This window comes from Rhinolophus sinicus, linkage group LG02 (assembly GCF_036562045.2).
Source record: "Rhinolophus sinicus isolate RSC01 linkage group LG02, ASM3656204v1, whole genome shotgun sequence".
Taxonomy (NCBI): Eukaryota; Metazoa; Chordata; class Mammalia; order Chiroptera; family Rhinolophidae; genus Rhinolophus; species Rhinolophus sinicus.
The window spans coordinates 129,503,016-129,511,782 of NC_133752.1; the positions used below are offsets into that span (position 1 = coordinate 129,503,016).

The window sequence follows — 8,767 nt, forward strand, 5'->3', positions numbered from 1 at the left end:
CTGTTTTCCATAGTGGCTTCATGAAACTAATAAAAAAAAAGTTTAAAAAAATCCTAATAACAGTTGAATTTTTAACAGAAACATTAACAAAAGGAAGGGTGGGGATTAGTTCCAGGTTAGCAATTAATGGGGGACATCGTGTCTTCTGCCCTGATTTACTTATGGATAGGTAGTAGTGCCAATCAACAATGCTGTTTAAATCTGCACTCACCATAGTGAATTACTGGCTAGGCTACCTATCTATATAAAAATAATAACTAGTATTGATAATAAAACCCTAAGGGAGTCTAAGGTATTTGTATTGCTGCTACATAACAAATTACTCCAAAATTTAGCAGTTTCAAACAATAAGCATGTAATATACTCACAGAGTTCCTGTGGGTTAGGAATTCAGAAGCAGCTTAGCTAAGTGATTCTGGCTTGTGGTCTCTAAAGAGGATACAGTCAGTACATTACCCAGAACTGCAGTCATCTGAAGACTTTCCCAGGGCTAAAGAACCTTCTTTCAAGGAGGCTCCTTCGGTGAGCAGAAGGCCTCACTCCCTTGCCACATGAATCTCTAAGGATGGCTGGAGTGCCCTCACAACACGGCAGCTGGCTTCTCCCAGAGTGTCATCCAAGAGAGCAAGATGAAAGTGGCAATGTCTTTTATGACTTAGCCTCAGAAGTCATACACTATCTCTCCCGCCATATTCTATTGATCACAGAGAACACCTTGATAAAATGTGGGAGGGAATTATTTCACAAGGGTATGAATGGCAACAGGCAGGGATCACTGGGGAACATTTTGGAGGCTGGCTGTTACAATCTTGAAATAAGCTTCCAAATGAAAGAAAGATAACACTCCACATGGTTTTAGAACAGTCTGTTGTAGCCCAATTTCTTGAAAATTATTCTTAAACATGATAATATGGTATTAGTCAGGCTCCTGGGTGATATCCTATAAACTCTGTGGGGGAGGCATTTAATCAATGTTTGTTGAACTAATCTAATCCCAGGGTTTTTAACCCTGGCATTGAACTTGCTCAGTTCCAACACATTTCCCATGTATCATTTTGTGTATATTATTTTATTGACTTGCATGAAATCCTGTGTTATAAATTCATAACTATTTTAAGTGTCAACATTATTCATAGTAGTATCAATTTTATTTGAAAAGCAGGTATTCTAGATCCTTAAAACCAGTATGAATTAGGATTTTCATGGTTAGAAAATCACAGAATCATAAGGGATCTTAAGAGGTTACCTAATTTGTTGAAGCTGAATGTTGGGTCCAAGGGAATTCATGATACCATCCCATCTACTTTTCTGTTTATTCAAAGCTTTCCACAATAAAACAAAGTTTAAAGAGGCACATGAACCCAATAAATTCATTTTGCTGATGAGGAAATCCTCACAATATGTAAAGAGAGTTACCTATTCAATGCAGCTCTTGATACCGTTTCCCCGAAAATAAGACCTAGTCGGACAACCAGCTCTAATGCGTCTTTTGGAGCAAAAATTAATATAAGACCAGGTATTATATTATACTATACTACACTATATTATATTATATTATACCGGGTCTTATAGTAAAATAAGACCCAGTCTTATATTAATTTTTGTTCCAAAAGACACATTAGAGCTGATTGTCCGGCTAGGTCTTATTTTCGGAGAAACATGGTATTGGTACTCACAAAGGAAAAAACAAAGCAAGGATAAAACATCACCTCTTTAATGATCTCTCATCCATGAGATATCAAGTGACTTCACAAAAAACTTATTTAGCAACGTCTTTAGCAAAAGCTTGCAGTTTTAAGATTACATTAGGGTAATAGTAGGCAGTTGTAGCTTATGAGAAACAAAACTACAATACTAAAGCTAGAAGTCTTGTTTGTCAGGTTTTTTTTTTGTTTTTTTTAACTGACACATTATATTACTACTGTAGCTAACCCTGATTTAGAGGTTCAATCTGTAAATGAAAAATCCATGGATAACATTGATATTGCTTATTAAAAAGTTAAGATAAGCTTTTTTGAAAACTGCAAGAATGGATCCTCCTCCAAACAAATATATTCTTATCTCCCAGGCACCTGGTCATTATTTCGAGCTTGAGGCTATTGCAAAAAGCTAAGGGGGGTGATGGAGGGAAAGGAAGCAAGTAGCACAGCTCCTATGTCCACTAGCATTCTGGTTCACGTTCGGACTTGGAAAGAAAAAAAAATCTACGCAGAAAAATAACTGCAGCAGCAGTTATTTTCTTGGAAAGAAAAAAAAATCTACGCAGAAAAACAACAGCAGCAGCAACAGCAATAATAACAGTAGTGAATATGCAGTAAGTATTTACTACAAGCCAGGAATACTCTTAAAAACATATTCTGTCATTTAAGCTTCACAAAAAAAATCCTTCTCAACAACAATTTAAAAGATGGGGAAACTGAGACACCGATTAAGAACATTATAAAAGATAAACCTACATATTAAGTGGCAGACCTGGGATTCAAATTCACGAGTCTACCCCAGAAGCTATATCTTTAAGCGCTGTGCAATACTGCCTTAAAATGGATCAATAAAATCAGACAACCATGGCATTTGATCCTATCTTAATAAGGTAGCATAAGAAGGTATTCAATAATATAAATGCTTCTTTTAATTGGAAAAAAGAAACTCCCAATGATATGACTTTGTGGTCATAATTGTATTTGCAATATTAGGATATAAAAGGTACCATTTCTTCCTCAACATCATGCCTACAAACCTACCAAAAGCCACCAAGCAAGGTTGGGGACTTAGATGATATTCCCCAGTAGGGAAAACTGAAAGATGGATACGAGGCCCACAGTTCTATATAGGTTAAAACCACATATAAATAAATATACACAAAGCAAGATGAAAGAAATATAAAAGTTTGTTTCAAATCTTCCTGACTATACCTGAACTGTTATAAATCACTTCCTGTCAAATCACTGACTTTCCCTCCTATTCTCAAAAAAACCTTTGGCTCTATGTCAGTGGCAGTGTTTCCAGACCTTGAAGACTCTAGGTCCCCATTAGCTCAAGTACTTACCCAAACAAGCAATTGTCTCAACTATCCCTTTTATGAAAATATTGCATAAACAAAAAGTATCACTGTACAAACCTTGTAAAATCTAATTACATGAACAAGCTGCTTTTAAATCCTTACAGGAATCAGGTTTATTTTCTCTGAACATTGTAAAATTGTTTTAAAACAAAAGAAAAGTAAATACCTGGAGCTTTTTAAAGACCTGGAGTTTTTCCTTTTTTCTATTTCTTTCTTTTTTTTTAATAAGACCATTGAGTTACATAACCAACTTGAATGATGCATTCAATTCAGAATCTATGCTACTGCAATGCTTGTTCTGAGACTTCATCTGGGACAGAGAAGGATGACGACCTATGGAAATATCACCACGAGAGGCTCATATCACATATTATTGTTGACAGTAGGACTTCAAAGGAAAAATGAAGTCTGAGCAGAAGGATAGCCCTGGGGATTTTCCCTGCCCTGTGGTCCACTTAACCTTACACACAATTACTTTCCCTTACAAAATGGGGGAGAGGGAGAAGGATGACTTAAATGGTTAAAAAAGAAAAGAAGAAGGTGCAGAAAATTTATTCCTCACTTGCATTAATGTAAAGTAAAACAGTGATATCCGCTGGGAATTTTCAGTTCTGCATATTATGTTATATGATTAGTCACCGAGCATCTACTACCTATATCCACACAACACAGAGAGTACTTTATGCTCACCTTCTCATGAATGGAAAGAAATATTCAGCGTCATCACCCATCTGTCAATTGTACAAGGAAAGATTTCCCTACCCTATTCAGAAAATCTGTCTGTTACCTCTGAATGTACGTGTGTGTGTCTTTTAGTATCTACACTGCTACCTATGTACACCTGTGTGTACAAGTATATAAGTATATGATTATGTCATATGTTCATATGTGTTTGAGAACTCAAACACAGGAAATGGTTACCATGTCCATTTTTCTTCTAGGAAAAAAACAAAGCTAAGTGACATCTGAATAAGGAGGCCACTGCACGAATAACTCTGTAACGCACTGAAAATTAGGAATATAACCTTGGCCTCTTGACTTCTACTTCCAGACACAGCTCCCTGACTCCCAACATTTCTAAAGCTGACACAGCCTCTCATGTTTGATCTGGTGATATTCTCACCCTGATTATCCCAGCTACATGCAAAGTCATTTGCACATGCACACTTCTCTAGAAATTACTTTCTATTAGAAAAGTAGCATTCAACTTATATGTTTTCTGAGCATTTTATAACTCTCAAGTAAATGAAGAGCTGAAGGAAATTGTAAAACTAGGCCTAGGGGGATCACTGTTCTGACAAAAGTCAAAAAGTTAACATCAGTCAATACAAAGGAGCCAGATGCTTTCGTATCAAGAAACTGGAGGATCACAAAGTGTGGATCTGTGTCCACACTTGAGTTTGCACCTGGACAACCATTTCCTGTTGCCATGGGTTACCAGGATGAGTCACTTGGAGCCCTCCAGACAACTTGAGAGATGTCTTATCCTATACCAATTTCAGAATTAACAAAACATATTCTTGGTAATTAGCAGTGCTCAGCAATACAGTCTATTAAAATATGAGATCAAAAACATTTGTTAATTCCTCTGCATGAAAATGAGGACTTGAATGTAAACTTGAGGGGTTTTTTTTCTTTTCTAAAACAGATAATTCATCATTACCAGCCTTTCATTAAATGAGCCATACAGATGCAATCACAAGGTAAGGAAGAAAAACAGTTTCAGCATCAATGTACTATAAATAATAAAGTAATGTATGGCTTGTCACTAATATCCCTTTTAACCTCAAATCATACAAAGTTTAATCAGAATAGACTTTGTTGAATCCTTCACCTACACACACACACACAAAGGAGCAGTCACACCAAAATATTAAATGTCCACGAGGGCATGACATCTCTTAAACCAAGAACAAGAAAAATGGGCATTTTACTGCATCTACAATCAATTGTGCATTCAAGTCCCATGCAGCCTGCCAAGAGTACCCTGTAAATGTGTCAGGGGAAACCCACACATCCAGAAAGCACCAAAATCAGAAATCAGGTAAAAACAATAAGGTAGGACCCTTACTACAATCACTGTACACTAGAAGAAAGAAGATAATATTGAAATAAAAACATGCTTTTTGGATTTCACCAGCAAGGGAATTTTAAGTCTTTTGTAAATATCCACCTGAACCGGATAAATATGACCTCCAATATAAAAAGTATTAGGTATAGAACTAAGAAGATGAAAACACATTTAAAACCTACAGCTTAATTGGCTAAAAACACATACAACAGTGTGGAATGGCATGGCACTAATTATCTTTTCTTGGTTCGGGTATATTTTCCATTATACCAGTGGTTTCTCTTCTTCCTGATTCATTTTCTGCTCCACGATTCTTTATTCTATATTAATAGTTGAATTTAAAAACAAACATGAAGACAAAGGAAAGGAGGCCAGGGGAGCTCTCTAAAACTGAGATCTTTTTCCATATATACTCTATACACCACTGATAGAGAGGGGAGGGAAATCATTGATTAGTATTGTTTTCACCCATGAAATATTTTGGCCTCAGGAAAACTTGAGAGCGTAACAACTAGATCTTTTGAGAGACAAAACCAACAAAAATCCCAGTAAATCCTATGTCTGGTTAAATAGAAGTCACCCTCTATTTTATACCTTTGTTTTCACATGATACAAACATCTTATGTTTCAAAGAAAAATAAAATCACAGTAAAGAAGTGTCTCAACATAAACAAGGCAGATGGGTTGTACACTAGAGTGGCTCGGTTTTTAAGTAAGTATTAACTTATACTACCTGCATAGTATAGTCATACGCAGGCTGAGAACCAAAAACAAAAAAGTCTGGTTTTACTGCATTTTCATATTTTCAGTACTCAAGTCTGAATCTAGTTATGTATTTCACACAAGAGTTGCTCTGCCTTATCTATTCTTGGCGAGCTCTGTCTGGCCCACATGGTTCTCTCAGCACCTTCTACCAGAGGCTGCCCCTTCAGCCAGCTTGGACTTTGGGGAGCAAGCCTCTGAACCTTAATTATGATCTCATTCCAGTGACTGGGCACTGCAAAACTGTATGAGGTTCAAAGAGGAGATACTTAAAGTAAGAAGTTGCATGTTCCTCATAAACTGGAGGCAAAAAAAACAGTCTCCCAAGTCCCCTAAAATTAAATTTCAAAGAAGGGAAAGAGTACGTCAATAATTTAAGAGGGAACTTTCTCTAGAATTAGACTAGATTTTTTTAAAAGATAAATTTCTTTATACCCATGGCTGATATGGATTTAAAATATATGAAGCCCTTACAATACATGTCATGCTTGGAGCACAGAAGCGAGCTGCGGAACTGGGATTCTGACATACAGACGCCCAGCTTAGAATGCATTTCTGCAGAATCGACAGAGATCAATAGACTCAGGAAACAAATATGTTGATGGATGAGGACGGAGTCTGAAAGCGACCGGGTTGAGGTGGCCACGCTGCGGGTTTCACAGCTCTTCCCATGTTGGCAGAACGAAAAGGTTACAAACGATTCCCCTTTCTTTTATTTTAAGAGGGAAAGGGAAAAGAAGGGGGGGAGGGAAAGGAGGTAACAGGATGGAGCTGGCGATGAGGAAAGGGAGAAAGAAATGAGAACGGGGAAAGAGAAAGAGAGAAAAACGAAGAGGGGCGGGGGAGTAGGCAGGAAAGCTATGATGTATGGACGCTCGCCAGCCACCCGCCGAGCGCTCCATCACCCCCAAGCCTGCGTCCCTCGCTCGCTCGTCTGGAGACCTGAGGCTCCCGGGTTCCGCCGCCCTGCTGCTGACAGCCCTCCCAGATACCCCAGCCCCGCGCAGGCAATGCCGAGATGCCCAAAGTAGCCCACCGCAGCCAGCCCATCGGAGCCCGCCACTCCCTGGACCGCGCTCGCCTCCCACCCCCGCCCCCGACTTCTCCCCGCGCCCCCATCACCAGTCTCAGCGTAAAAGCCGAGAAGAGCGCAGAGATGGGGAATTCAAAAAAGGGAAGGCGGGCAACCACCCCCCCCCCCAAATTTTTTTTTTTTTTTAATAATGTGATCATAGGTCCTGGGGAACTAGCAGGGTAGGGGACCCGTGACAGGGGACCCGTGGCAGGCACCTGGGAGGGAACACGCTCGCTATCGCAAATGCCCAGGGCTGCGTGGGGCTGGGCGGTTTTCCACAAAAGGAAGTTTGGAAGGAGCGCAGCGGTTTGCAATGGAAGAAAACGAGATCGCAGCCTTACCTGACTGAGGTCAAGCCGGCGGGCCGAGGAAATCCTCAGGTTTGCGATACTAAGCCACTTGATCAGGTTACTATGGAAATCGTCTTATAGAGGAGAAGAGGGGGGAAAAGCCACATACACACACACAACCCAGGCACATCCTCGTCACCCTGAAGGAAACTGCTGGGGCCGCCGGGCGCGGGCGCGGGGACCGGGCGCGGCGCCTCTCCCGGCCCGGCGTGCTCCTTCTTCCCTCCTCCGCCGGGCCGCGCCTCCCCGCCCCGCCGCCGCTGCCGTCGCCGCCAAGCCGCCCGCGGGCCGAGCGAGCCCTCCGCGGCGCGCAGCTGGGAGCGGGAGCGCGAGCGAGCTCGCAGCCGCCAGCCGGCTTGGGCGGCTAGTGGCGCTGTTTCCCAGCCGCGCAGCTGGAATTTAAAGAGACAGACGCGTCCTGGGGTCTGGGGTCCTTGCCCGCGAGAGGGGCACGCACGACGCCCACCGGATCGGTCCGAGCGCAGTGGACCCACCGGGCCCTGTGAGAAAAGTTTCCTACATGAAGACCAGCCCTAGACTCCTCTCCCGAATGCAGAGCACAATCTGCAAAGAGAGAGTAAGAGGAATTTTCCCCCTCCTTTGGAGAGTAGGGGGGAAATGATTTGTATGCTCAACAAGTCACACACCTCTTCTCAGCCGCTTTCGTTTCCGTCCTTGTGCACCGACTTTTTTCATTGAAACCACATAGAGACAAATGGGGTTCACTCCTTGTTTTATGTCAGACTCTAAGCAGAGACGCAGGGGTTTGGGTGAGGGAAATCGGTGGCGAGAAGATATAGCTGTCAATTCTCTCTCTCTCTCTCTCTCTCTCTCTCTCTCTCTCTCTCTCTCTCTCTCATTCACACACACACACACACACACACACACACACACACACACCCCACAGAAGCATCTCCTTTCTCTGCCCTCCCAGCCCTGGAGAAATAGGCTTGAAGGTATATTCCAACCTCTAGTCCAGCATCAGCCAACACAGCACCATCCCGCCGCAAGCACCTTTCCTCCACAGCTATGAATAGAAGCTGCTTCTGTTGCTGAGAGTAAGCAATAATGTAGCAAAAAGAAATATCTAGCCTGGCCCATTTCTATCCCTAGCTGAAAAAGTGCTTTCGATTGGCAGTTCTTTCACTACTGTTGCAAACAAGGCTCAGATTTGTGCTATTCCCAACATAAAACCCAAACAAAATGTGTTTACAAATTTACACGGTTTAATGTCACCACACATTTATTTGGAGTATCATGATCCAACCAATTTATTTTGCTTTTGTAACCCTCACTTTTTACTGCTTTATATATTTAAACAACCTCTTTGTGGTACTCATTCATACCCAAATTTTTCCGGGGCGGGGGCAGGCAGTAGGGGACTCTCCCTGTGCTCTTGTCTAGATCAACCAAACTGACTCCCCAGTCACTCTTGCATAGAGTAGTAG

At 41.4% G+C, this 8,767-nt stretch overlaps 1 protein-coding gene across 1 annotated transcript in view; it reads right to left on the reverse strand.

Moving 5' to 3' along the window:
* The window catches only part of NAV3 (neuron navigator 3), a 773,547-nt gene extending 765,982 nt beyond the window's left edge, over positions 1–7,565 (reverse strand). Inside the window, exon 1 of the mRNA XM_074325380.1 lies at positions 7,311–7,565. The gene's annotated coding sequence lies outside the window, so the exon portion shown is untranslated. The remainder of the gene's footprint in view (positions 1–7,310) is intronic.
* Positions 7,566–8,767: the final 1,202 nt, after the last annotated feature.